The sequence below is a fragment of the Myodes glareolus genome, chromosome 1, assembly GCF_982192425.1.
Source record: "Myodes glareolus chromosome 1, mMyoGla1.1, whole genome shotgun sequence".
Taxonomy (NCBI): domain Eukaryota; kingdom Metazoa; phylum Chordata; class Mammalia; order Rodentia; family Cricetidae; genus Myodes; species Myodes glareolus.
In genome coordinates, this window is record NC_142026.1 from 63,158,888 (window position 1) to 63,172,631 (window position 13,744).

The 13,744-nt window shown below is 39.4% G+C and overlaps 1 long non-coding RNA gene across 1 annotated transcript; it reads left to right on the plus strand.

The window, feature by feature from the left end:
- Positions 1-424: 424 nt before the first annotated feature.
- LOC148123406 (uncharacterized) lies at positions 425-5,862 on the plus strand. The gene is made up of 2 exons (XR_015738288.1): positions 425-2,202; positions 3,555-5,862. It is a non-coding gene; the product is annotated as an uncharacterized LOC148123406 (long non-coding RNA).
- The last annotated feature ends 7,882 nt before the right edge of the window (positions 5,863-13,744 follow it).

Consider the following 13,744-nt stretch of genomic DNA (forward strand, 5'->3'; position numbering starts at 1 on the left):
GCCTGGGACAGAGAGTGAAACTCCTTAACATTAACAGAAGGATTAGCAGAGAAGGAATCCAACAGCTTTCCTAATTGAGAGAAGGGAATGTGGACTTTAATAATACCATCAGCTCCAGCTGACTTCCAGAGAGCAGAGAAGTACAGGGTTATGCAAAATCTGGTGAGAGAGGAGATGGGTGAGGATTGGTAGAGGTTAGTCCAGTGTGTAGAGGGGGTCTAAGAAGTAGGTTGAGGGAAAAGGTGCAGTTGGAGGGAGGGGAGGGGAGTAAGGTGGATAGGGAGAAAGTTAACCTTAAACTTCCAGTTTGGCTGGGGAGGGAGTAGGTAGGGGTGGGAAAGGGAAGGAATGTGGAGAAAGTTGTTCCATAGGAGGGGGTTGGGTAGTAAGGGGTCAAGGGAGTGGGGGAGGGGCCAGTGTATTAGGTTGCATAGTCCTTGCAGGGCTTTCAGGGTCCCAATTCCTGGATGGTAGGGAATCTGGAGCCTCTGTGACCCTGGCAACCAGAATCAGTTCTCCTAGACCCTGATTACTGAGAGAGGAGTGAGGGCACAGTGCCCAGATTCGTGGACATATGAGAGTTCTGTCCATTTATCCCCACAGTGGCAATAATTTTCTAGGTACTGGAGGATGGAAAACTCAAGAATTCCCTCTGGTATGCATCGCATCCCATTGTCAAGGTTGTACTGAAGCCAAATCTATCGCATAAAGATATTAGCCTTTTGGGACAGATTACATCAGACAGTCCCAAATTATAAAGATTTTGTAGGAGGCAATCCAGGGGCAATAAAGGATCTGATATCGAATTTCAATAACCTATTTGAAAAGTCTGTGCCCAATTGTGGGGTTCAAGTCTGTCACACTGCATCTACTGAGACATCTCTTGAGCCAAAACGGGGCTGTGAAAATTGAATGGTATGCATCCCTGGCCACACAATCTTCACCTCAGTTAAACCGGGCTTAGCCGCTTGGATAAGACTTTGGGCGCGATTGCGACTTAAACAGAAAGCCCCCAAATCAATAAACATAGATGTGAATGGATCCTTAAACCCTATTGACATAGAGCAAAAACGAGGGGAACTTACCAAGACAAAGCCAATCTAGCCTGGAAGCCGATTTAACTTGGCAGAGAGCACTCTCAATAAAAGCATTTTTCTGCATGTGGCCTTGAGCCCCTGGGAAAAAACACATCCTCCAAACCCCCAGTGGGACCTCCAAAACGTTAGGAATATTGCTAAAATCGAGCCTCTCTGCTAACACGTGTAATCCCAATCAGACCGAATCAGACCTTGTTAAAAGATATCCAGGTTTATTTGGACCCCTGTGCTCTCGGGTGACCCTAGGGGGAGCAGAAAGCCAACAGGACCATTGAAGAGGAAAAGGGAAGACCAATCCCATGGGATATTTAAACTGCCCCCGCCCCTGCAGAGAACAAATGTGGCTTTCCAATCTTCCTTCTCCATCTCCCCACTGAGGACATAGGGTGGCCTCCCAGGAATGCTAGCATCTGTTAAACCTGGGCTTTTTCTAATTTGGTTTGATTTGGTCTGATTCAGATTATTGCATCAGTGGAGAGGTTTATTGGGATGTAAAAACTTTTCAAAGATGTTTATGTTAATGACTTTGATGCAGAAAGTCTTGAGGGAACAATTTAACATTTAGAAAGGCACATAGTTGAGTGAGGTCTTTGGGGTCTGGGAACAAAACAATGGCAGCCCGGCTATTGCTGGCTGATATGCCTTGATCACAGGTGATGATTAATTCCTTGTACCCATTTTAGCTCTCAGTTTCCTGATATGATTTAATAAATATACTGTTGACGAGTGGGTATGCACCCTGAGGCTTTAAAACAGAAATGTTGATTTTTAGTAATCAAGAATGTAGATTTGTGATTCTTTTGAGATTTTTTTAATAAAATTACCTTTTGAGATAAATTATAAAATTATTGGTCCTTTCTTTGTAACTCTAAAATACAGCCTGTCAATAAGACCTGGCTGAGAAAAATATCTTATACTCTGTTATTGTACAACAAGTTGCTTAGATATGAATGTATGTTGATCTTTGGAAATCATTTGACTTTCTTTTCTTCAATACAGGGATTCTCTGTGTAGCCATGGCTGCCCTGTAACTCACTCTGTAGACCAGGTTGTCTTGAACTCTCAGAGATCTGCCTGTCCTGCCTCCCAAGTGCTAGTACTAAAGGTATGTGCCACCCCAACTCAGCTTGTTTTTCACATATAATATGTAAAGGGTTTAATCGTGGAAAGGAAATGAGAAATATGCTGTTGTTTACTTGTATTCATTGCAATTCCTCACTCGAAAAATAGAGTATAATTGCATTATTTTTGCACTGCTTGAAAGATTTTGCTTGGGTGTATAAACTGTAATGAAACATAAGAGATTTGAGTCCCTGACATAGTGGAGATGTGTGTGTGTGTGTGTGTGTGTGTGTGTGTGTCTGTGTGTGCGAGCGTGCATGTGTGTGTGTGTGTATGTGTGTGTGTGTGTGTGTGTGTGTTTTCATTTTTCATTGCCCCAGAGAATTATGTTCTACTCCCTTGAGAAGAAAATCTATTGTGTGATCAATTGCTGGCTCCAGGCCTCCTCTTCGGTTATTGAACTGCTAAGAGCTATTTTGTCCTAATAACTAATCATCATATTGCAGCCCTCTGCATTATAAGGTTCTATATGATTGGCCTCCAATGAAATAACAAGGCTAAAGCTCTTAGCTATTCAGACTTTCATAGAGAAGTCCAAACATGTTTATTAAAGACTGTCAGCATCACTTCTATGGTTGGTATGAAAACTGCAGTCTAACTGCTCCTATAATTGTTAATAATAGGACAAAATGCTTATATTATGAGTCGATATGAATTATGAGCATCTAAATATATAAAAGCCTGAGTACATCAGTACACTTGGTAAGTTTATGAAGCATAAAAGCTTGGCTTATTGGGTGTGAGAGGATACTCTGAAAAATCTAAATACAGTTTATAAGAAATAATGGCTTAAGGTGAGTATAGCAATTATTACAGAATTTCTTTCCCCTTCCATCATATCATTAAACCAGTATTTCAGAAGTTCAGAGTTTAACTTTAATAGAGTTCTGACAAGCTAGCTGAGCAATTACTTCTTGCTGTTTGGGTCACAAGCTCAAGATTTTAAATTTCTTTTGGTTGTCTTCTGAATACAGGCTTATGTGCTGTTTAACCTAAATGTATATTTTTTGCTAGGACTCAAGGATGTGAGTCTACTCCTGCTGTTTTACAGATACCTGTTCAATGCTTTTCCTACAATATGGATTTCAGTACAGATTGATAATGTTAATATATCTAAAACTATTTTAATAAAATGATTCATACAAACTTCAGAATATTGACAGGATTATAAAACTTGGATTTACTTTTCACAAGTTAAAAGGATTCTGGTATTTTTTTCTCTCTCCTGGTCTTGGGGCTCTGCCCCTCCCTCAATTATTGGGGCTATAAGTTTACAATTTTCAAATGAGTTCCCAAATTTTTACTCCTGTTCCTCATTTGTATCTATCTTAACAGGTTCCTACTTGTCTGACAAACACATCCAAGCATCAGTTGCTGATGACAACCTGCTCCAAATGACTATGAGTCTGAACTTGCTAAAATCTGGTGTGAACCAGCCTAGCCAATGCGATTGCTGTTTCTTCAGCTTGTGTATGACCCAGATGCTTCCAAGTTCCCTCGTTGCCTTTGACCGACATTCTGGCCTTCCAGGACCCTGAGAACAGTGTCCTATGGTCAGCAGGAAGTAATTACAGAAATGAGTATGACATCCCTATTTCCTTTCTGTAATGTTAGATAAAATGGGAATTTCTCAAATGTTGACTGGATAATGTCCAGTGTATTGGATTTTGTTAATCCCTTGGTTTAAACTTCAGTAAAGCTCTTGCCTTGTACCCGTCTGTTCTGAATGCCTCTTATCAGCCCTCTTAGGAAATACAAAAGTTGCACCTCTTGAACAAAGTGCTTGCATTTGCTATGGAAAAGGTGTGGACTACAGATTAGTACTATATTATTTTAATGGATTTAAAGTAATTTATAAGTATGATGAGTGTAATTTTTAAATACTGTGTATTATAAAAGACATCATGAAATATGCCACTTTTCTGTTTAATAATTCTATTAGGAGGACTTATCTCATTCACAGAACTGATTACATTTCTGATGCAATCAGCAGCACTTTGTAATTTCCTTTTTTTGGAGGGGGCAAGACATTTGTAGGAAGTGGATTTGAGTCACTCAGAATATCTACTGTAGGGCTACCCAAAACAGGTTTCTGAATAAATCACTGCATGGTTTATTAAAGAACAAAGCTTACAGAAATGAAAAAAGGGGAGGGCAGAATTTCTCTTTCAGGCATCCAGAGAGTGTGGTCATTGATGCCTTGAATAAATGATAATTCCTGTCTGGGTACCATTCAGGTAATGATGCTAAAACCCCAATATCAGCCTCTGGAACAAACTCATCTCAGGGATTTGAGATATTGTACTATTCAGTGGCAAGGAATTTTGAAATGGTACCTTTGAGTCTTAAGGATCAATTAAAAATAAAATAAAAAAGTATGAGTTAGGATTATATCCACAGTCACCATATTTGTGATTTATTTTTTTAATTTTTTAATGTGGTTGTCTGTAAACAATCTCCCATGAGTAGATTTTTGCATGAAAACACCACCACAGTGCGCTGGAGAGATGGCTCAGTGGTTAAGAACATTGCCTGCTCTTCCAAAGGTCCTGAGTTCAATTCCTGGCAACAATATGGTGGCTCACAACCATCTGGATTGAGGTCTGGTGCCCTCTTCTGGCCTGCAGACATACACACAGACAGAATATAGTATACATGATAAATAAATAAATATAAAAAAACACCACCACATAATTATCTCAGGCCTATAAAAAGATCCATCAACTAGTTTTTGAAAGGGTCCCGACACTATTGTGGTATGGGGAGAGGGCAAGTTTGTGGTTTTTACAGGATGAAAATAAATCTCAATTGGTATGGTGTGTGGAGCAGAGACATACTGATCCTAATGTTGCTGCTGAGAATCCAGAAAAGCCAGAGTGAGACCCATTGGGCCTATGTACCTTATCCACCAATTTTACAACCTGCTGTTGGGGAAGGAAAAGAAATTGTGGTCACAGTCAGTGATACACATCTGTTAGACTGACCTGCCACACAAGAGTTCCTGATTACTTGAAAATTTTCTCATGTTGGGAATGGTAAAGGAATTCCTGTATGTTTTGCAAAGAATATTACTTTGGAGGGATGTCTTGGAGTGTTTCCAAAATTAATGATGGGAAATGATAAACAATATACTTATTATACAAAGTTACTGCTTCCTCAAGGTAATTGAGTAAATGGTACTTCACCCTCTCAATGATTTCCTCCATGCACAGAGGAACTGAGAGACTCTAACAGAACTCTGTTGTGGAGAGGATGTACTGGTATTATCCCATTAAAGTACAATATCACAGGGACTTCACAGTCCACTCTTGACTGGTCTGGAAATCAAGAAGACTATAGCGATCCTATAGTGATCAAGAAGACTATGATACTATGCCTAGAGCAGAACCCTGGGACCAAGGACTGTCAGCTGGAATTTGGTACTCCAGAACAGAATTTCCACAGACTTATCCTTGGAAAATTGTTGCTGTCATGGGAAAAGTGAATGGACAATTCTGTTCTTCAAATCCTGGTTGCCCCCTGAAAGGAACTGTTTTGGTTTATGTAAAAATGCTTAATATTCTTTTGATGTGGGAGATAAAGCTCTCTTTATATGTTTTTATGTTTAATTTGTCATAGGCTGATTACATATTAACTAATTTTATTTCTCAAGTGGATGATCATACCTGGGTATTGGTGTTAAAACAACTTTCTTTTGTAATATTGCCTGCCTGTGCATGCAAATGAGCCATAGATTGATGAAAAAAGGTTGCAGGTAACTGAAGAAATCAAGAAAGCTTTAAGTAGACAGACATATGTTGCTGGATTAGTTATAGCAGGAACTTCAGCTCTTGTTGCTATGCTTGCTACTACTGCGGTTGCTTCAGTGGCTTTGTCTCAGTCTCTTCACAATGTGGGGTTTGTTAATCAATTATCTAACAATGTTTCTATGGCATTCGAAACACAAGAAGATACAGATGTAAAAACGGAACAAACATTGAACGTCTTATAGGATGTGGTACAATGTTTGGGAGATGAGCTCCAGAGCTTAAAATCCAGAGCACAGCTGAAGTGTCCTGCTAATTATGAATGTGTTACAGCTTCTGTGTATAGTGATAGTGTTATCGGTTGGGAGAGAGTTAAAGTACATCTCTAGGGAATCTGGCATGATTCTAATGAATCCTTAGATTTGACTAAATTACATCAAGAAATTTTGTATATGAAAAAGACTAAACTGGATTTTGATGCAGCAAAAGTACCTGATGATACTTTGGAACATTTTTAAAAGGCTGCCCATCATGGTCAGCATTTACCTTGCTTCTTAATAGTATTACAATTATTGGAGCTTGTGGGTTTTTCAGCATAAGTGATTATGAACTCACTGTTAAAAGAAGGCTTGAAACATCAAGGAGTAAAACTCCACACACTTCCCTAAAAGCTTGTTACCAGAGACTTGCAGTCAGAGATTGGTGGGTTCTCTTTGCCTCCTTTCACCCTAAGACAGAACATGAATCATTGAGATTCATGCTCCTATGATGTGTAAGATTGGATGTGGTCTTCCGAGGGACATGAGGGGTCTTTAAAAAATAAATGAAAAAGGAGGAACATGTGGGAGCCCACATGTGACTCAGTCTCCATCTGGGGTCACTTCTGACTTAAAGAAGTCATTTGAGTTCAAGCTTGGTGCTCTACTTTTTCCAGAAACCTTGAGGGCTGTGAGTAATGCCTATGGTACCCCATAGAAAGAGCACTTTTGTCAAATGGAAGAGCTCATTTTTCTACTAAGATTTGGGCTGGTGTATGCCAGCCAGAGGCATGCCTTGTTAAAAATTAGGAGCTGCTTAGCTGGATGAGATACTCTAGCTTAGCTGGATGAGATACTGTACCTGCTTGAGCTTCCTTTCAAGGACACTGTAGAGAGATCATTAGCTGATGGTACTGCCTTTTGTTCTGCCTTTTCCTGTCATTAGTACATATGCTCGGTGAGAAATAAACTCAGGGCTGTTTAGTATTTACCTTCAGTCCTCCTTGTCTATCCTACGTCGCTGTCTTCATTTCTCTTAACCTAACATTTGCTTATTCTCAGTGGCCCCTCCCAGGGTTCCCCCAGCTAATTTCTATCAGAGTGGGTGCTGACAGTTGTTGGTCACTCCCTCATCTCAGTGAGTTATTTTTAATTCCCATGAGCAGCATTCACTCTGCAGATTAAGACATTTACTACTGGGGTGCTGGAACGGGGTGGTGAGTGAAACCACCCCAGAGTTTCTTTGTTTCAATAGCCTGCCTACAGCAGGGAAGGCCTTTTGTCTGCAAGGTCCCTGACCAGCAAGGCGACCTGAGCCTGTACCAGGAGATCCATCAGAGGGGTGAGTGTGTTCCTGACCCATGGTAGTAGCCAGGGAATTGTAGCACAGACATTCCTCAACCCCCTAAACTTCCAGGTCAGTCTGCAGGGGTTTCTCTCCCCTGCTACTGCCTCTCTCTTCCTATCCCATTCCTATCCCAGCAAGGTAGGCCTTTTGAATTAGAGGTCCCTGACCAACAAGGGGAACTGATCCTGTACCAGAAGATCCATCGAAGAGCATTTGAAAGAAGAGATGGGCAGGGGCCGTTGCAAGAATTCCACCAACAATCTGAAAATCAACATGAAAACACCAGAACCCAGCAAACTTACAACAGGAGGACTTGAACACCCTAATCCAGAAGAAGTAGAAAAAATTGACATTATGAAAGTGATAGAGTCCCTTAAACAGGAGGTGAAAAACTCCCTTAAAGAAATGGATGAGAAGAATAACAAATAGTTTGAAGAAATGAGTAAATCCGTAAAAGATACCTTAGGAAACCAAGAAAAAAACAATCAAACAGATAATGGAAACAGTTCAAGACTTGAAAACTGAAATGGAGACAATGAAGAAAACACAAACCAAGGGCCAGATGGATATGAAAAATCTAGGTAAATGATCAGAGACAACAGAGACAAGCATAACCAACAGAATACAAGAAATAGAAGAAAGAATCTCAGATGCTGAAGACACCATAGAGAAAATAAACGCACTGATCAAGGAAAACAGCAAATCCAGCAAATTCTCATCACAAAACATTCAGGAAATCTGGGACACAATAAAAAGACCAAAACCAAAAGAATAATAGGGGTAGAAGAAGGAAAAGAATTACAGCTCAACGGTCCAGAAAATATATTCAACAAAATTATAGAAGAAAACTTTCCCAACCTATAGAAGCATACAGAACACCGAATAGACTGGAACAAAAAAAAATCCCCTTGCCATATAATAATCAAAACACAAAATAAACAGAATAAAGAAAGAATATTAAGAGCTGCAAAGGAAAAAGGTCAAGTAACTTATAAAGGTAAACCTATCAGACTTATACATGACTTCTCTATGGAAACCATGAAAGCCAGAAGGTCCTGGATAGATGTACTTCAGACACTAAGAGACCATGGATGCAAGTCCAGGCTACTATACCCAGCCAAGCTTTCATTCACTATCAATGGATAAAACAAAATATTCCAGGATAAAAACAAATTTAAATAATACATAGCCACAAATCCAGCCTTACAGAAAGTAATAGAAGGAAAATCACAACTCAAGGAATCCAACAATGCCCACAATATCTCAGACATCCAGCGACCCTTCCCCAGCACAACTCAAAGAAGGGAATCAAACAAACTCTATTAACAACAACAAAAAATAACCGGAGTTAACAACCACTGGTCATTAATATCACTTAATATCAATGGGCTCAATTCACCTATAAAAAGGCACAGACTTAGAGATTGGATATGAAAACAGGATCCAAAATTCTGCTGTTTACAAGAAACACACCTCACCCACTAAGACAGACATCTACTCAGAGTAAAGGGTTGGGAAAAGGTTTTTCAAGCAAATGGACCTAAGAAACAAGTGGGTGTGGCCATAATAATTTCTAACAAAGTTGACTTCAAAGTAAAATCTATTAGAAGAGATGGAGATGGACATTTTATACTCATAACAGGAACAAATCATCAGGATGAAGTCTCAATCCTGAATATCTATGCCTCTAATATAAAAAAATCCACCTATGTAAAAGAAACATTACTAGAACTCAAGGCACACATCAAGCCACACACACTAATAGTAGGATACTTCAACACTCCTCTCTCTCCAATTGACAGGTCAATCAGACAGAAACCTAACAGAGAAATAAGAGAATTAATGGAGGTAATGAATCAAATGGACTTAACAGATATCTATAGAACATTTCACCCAAATAGGAAAGAATATACCTTCTTCTCAGCATCTCATGGAACCTTCTCGAAAATTGATCACATACTCGGTAACAAAGCAAACTTCCACAGATACAAAAAAAAATTATAATAACCTCCTGTGTCTTATCAGATCACCATGGAATAAAGTTAGAATTTAACAATAATTCTACCCCTAGAAAGCCTACAAACTCATGGAAGCTGAACAGTCAACTATTGAATCACCCCTGGGTCAGGGAAGAAATAAAGAAAGAAATTAAAGTCTTCTTGAATTCAACGAAAATAAAGACACAACATACCCAAACCCATGGGACACTATGAAAGCAGTGCTAAGAGGAAAGTTCATAGCTCTAGGTGACCACATTAAAAAAAAGGAGAAAGCTCACATTAGAGACTTGACTGCACAATTGAAAGCTCTAGAAAAAAAAAAGAAGCAGATACACCCAGGAGGAGTAGAAGACTGGAAATAATCAAACTGAGGGCTGAAATCAACAAAATAGAAACACAGAAAACAATAAAAGAATCAATGAAATAAAGAGCTGGTTCTTTGAGAAAGTCAACAAGATTGACAAACCTTTATGCAAACTAATCAAAAGGCAGAGAGAGAACATGCAAATTAAAAAGATCAGAAATGAAAAGGGGGACATAACAACAGACACAGAGGAAATTCAGAGAATCATTAAGTCTTACTACAAAAGCTTATGTGCCACAAAGTTGGAAAATGTAAAAGAAATGGACTTGTTTTTAGATAAGTACCATTTACCAAAATTAAATCAAGACCAGGTGAACAATTTACATAGACCTATAAGTCATGAGAAAATAGAAGCTGTCATAAAAAAAAACTCCCAACCAAAAGAAGCCCAGAACCTGATGGTTTTAATGCAGAATTTTATCAGAACTTCCAAGAAGAGCTGATACCTATACTCCTTAATGTGTTTTACTTAATAGAATCAGAAGAGTCATTGCCAAACTCTTTTTATGAAGCTACAGTCACCCTGATTCCAAAACCACACAAAGACCCAGCCAAGAAAGAGAATTACAGACCAATCTCACTCATGAACATTGATGCAAAAATTCTCAATAAGATTCTGGCAAACAGAATCCAAGAACACATTAAAAAAAATTATCCATTATGGTCAAGTAGGCTTCATCCCTGAGATGCAGGACTGGTTCAACATACGAAAATCTATCAATGTAATCCATCATATAAATAAACTGAAGGATAAAAACCATATGATTATTTTATTAGATGCAGAAAAAGTATTTGACAAAAATTCAACACCTCTTTATGATAAAGGTTTTGGAGAGGTTAGGAATACAAGGATCATACTTAAATATAATAAAAGCAATATATAGCAAGCCAACAGCTAATATCAAATTAAATAGAGAGAATCTCAAAGCCATTCCACTAAAATCAGGAACAAGACAAGGCTGTCCACTCTCACTATTTCTCTTCATCATAGTTCTTGAAGTTCTAGCAATTGCAATAAGACAACATAAAGAGATCAAGGGGATTCAGATCGGAAAGGAAGAAGTCAAACTTTCATTATTTGCAGATGATATGATAGTATACATTAGTGACCCCCAAACCTAACCAAAGAACTCCTACAGCTGATAAATAACTTCAGGGAAGTGGCAGGTTACAAGATCAACTCAGAAAAATCAGCAGCCCTATTATACAGAACGGATAGAGAAGCAGAGAGGGAAATCAGAGAAACTTCACCTTTTACGATAGCCATAAATAGCATAAAGTATCTTGGGATAGCTCTAACCAAGGAAGTGAAAGATCTATTTGACAAGAACTTTAAGGCATTCAAGAAAGAAATTGAAGAGGACACGAGAAAATGGAAAGACCTCCCATGCTCTTGGATGGGTAGGATCAACATAGTAAAAATGGCAATTCTACCAAAGGCAATCGATAAATTCAATGCAATCCCCATTAAAATCCCAACAAAATTCTTCACAGACCTTGAAAGAACAATAATCAACTTCATATGGAAAAACGAAAAACCCAGGATAGCCAAAACAATCTTATACAATAAAGGAACTTCTGGAGGCATTACCATCCCTGACTTCAAACTCTATTACAGAGCTACAGTAATAAAAACAGCTTGGTACTGGTATAAAAACAGAGAAGTTGAGCATTGGAATCGAATAGAAGACCCAGATATTAACCCACAAACCTATGAGCACCTGATTTTTGTCAAAGGAGCGAAAAGTATACAATGGAAGAAAGCAAGCATCTTCAACAAATGGTGTTGGCAAAACTGGACATCAACCTATGGAAGAATGAAAATAGATCCATATCTATCACTATGCACAAAACTCAAGTCAAAATGGATTAAAGACCTCAATATCAATCTGAACACACTGAACCTGATAGAAGAGAAAGTGGGAAGTAGTCTGCAACACGCGGACACAGGAGACCACTTCCTATGTAGAACCCCAGTAGCACAGACAATAAGGGCATCACTGAATGAATGGGATCTCCTAAAACTGAGAAGCTTCTGTAAAGCAAAGGACACTGTCATTAAGACAAAAAGGCAACCTACTGATTGGGAGAAGATCTTCACCAACCCTGCAACAGACAAATGTCTGTTCTCCAAAATATAAAGAACTCAAGAAACTAGACTTTAAAATGCTAATTAACCCAATTAAAAAATAGGGCACTGAACTGAACAGAGAATTCTCAACTGAAGAACTTCAAATGGCCAAAAGACACTTAAGGTCATGCTCAACCTCCTTAGCAATCAGGGAAATGCAAATCAAAACAACTTTGAGATACCATCTTACACCTGTCAGAATGGCTAAAATCAAAAATACCAATGATAGCGTTTGCTGGAGAGAATGCAGAGTAAGGGGAACACTTATCCATTGCTGGTGGGAATGCAAACTTGTGCAACCACTTTGGAAATCAGTGTGACGGTTTCTCAGGAAATTCAGGATCAAACTACCCCAGGATCCAGCAATACCACTCTTGGGAATATACCCAAGAGATACTCTATCATACTACAAAAGCATTTGTTCAACTATGTTCATAGCAGCACTATTTGTAATAGCCAGAATCTGGAAACAACCTAGATGCCCCTCAATGGAAGAATAGATAAAGTGTGGAATATATATGCATTAGAATACTACTTAGCAGTAAAAAACAATGACATCTTGAATTTTGCATGCAAATGGATGGAAATAGAAAACACTATCCTGAGTGAGGTAATCCAGACCCAAAAAGATGAATATAGTATGTACTCATTCATTAGTGGATTCTAGACATTAATAAAGGACATGGAGCCTATAATTCTTGATCCTAGAGAAGCTAAATAGAAAGGTAAATCCAAAGAAAAACATGTAGTTATCCTCCTGGATATTGGAAGTAGACAAGATTGCTAGTCAAAAATTGAGAGCTTGGGGGGCGGGAGTGGGGAGGGGGTAAGGGGAGATGGGTAGAGAGAAGTGAAAAGGAGAGAATGGGAGGAGCTTGGGGGAATGGGATGGTTGGGATGGAGGAAGAGTGGATATGGGAGCAGGGAAGTATAGATCTTAATTAAGGGGGCCATTTTAGGGTTGGCAAGAGACTGGACTCTAGAGGGGTTCCCAGGTGTCCAAGGAGATGTCCCCAGCTTGTTCCTTGAGCAGCTGAGGAGAGGGCACCTGAACTGGCCCTATCTTATAGCCACACTGATCAATAGCTTACATATCACCATAGAACCCTCATCTGGCGGTGGATGGAGATAGAGACAGAGACCCACATTGGAGCACTGGACTGAGCTCCCAAGGTCCTTATGAGGAGCAGAAGGAGAGAGAACATGAGCAAGGAAGTCAGGACCGCGATGGGTGCGAACACCCACTGTGATGGTGGGGCTGATCAAATGGGAACTCACCAAGTCCAGTTGAACTGGGACTGATGTAGCATGTGATCAAACCTGACTCTCTGAACATGGCTGACAAGGAGGGCTGACTGAAAAGCCAAGGACAATGGCACTGGGTTTTGTTTCTACTGCATGTACTGGCTTTGTGAGAAACTTGTCTGTTTCAATGCTCACCTTTCTAGAGCTTTCAAGGAGCGGGGGACCTTGGACTTCCCATAGGGTAGGGAACCCTGACTGCTCTTTGGACTGGAAAGGAAGGGAGAGAGAAATGGGAGGAGGGGGGAGGTGAAAATTTTTAATAATAATAATAATAATAATAATAAACCTGAAAAAAAGACATCTACTACTTTTCTTTTGGGGGATAGGGTCTCATTAGCCCATACTGCCCAGCTCTCACCATGAAGTCACCATGT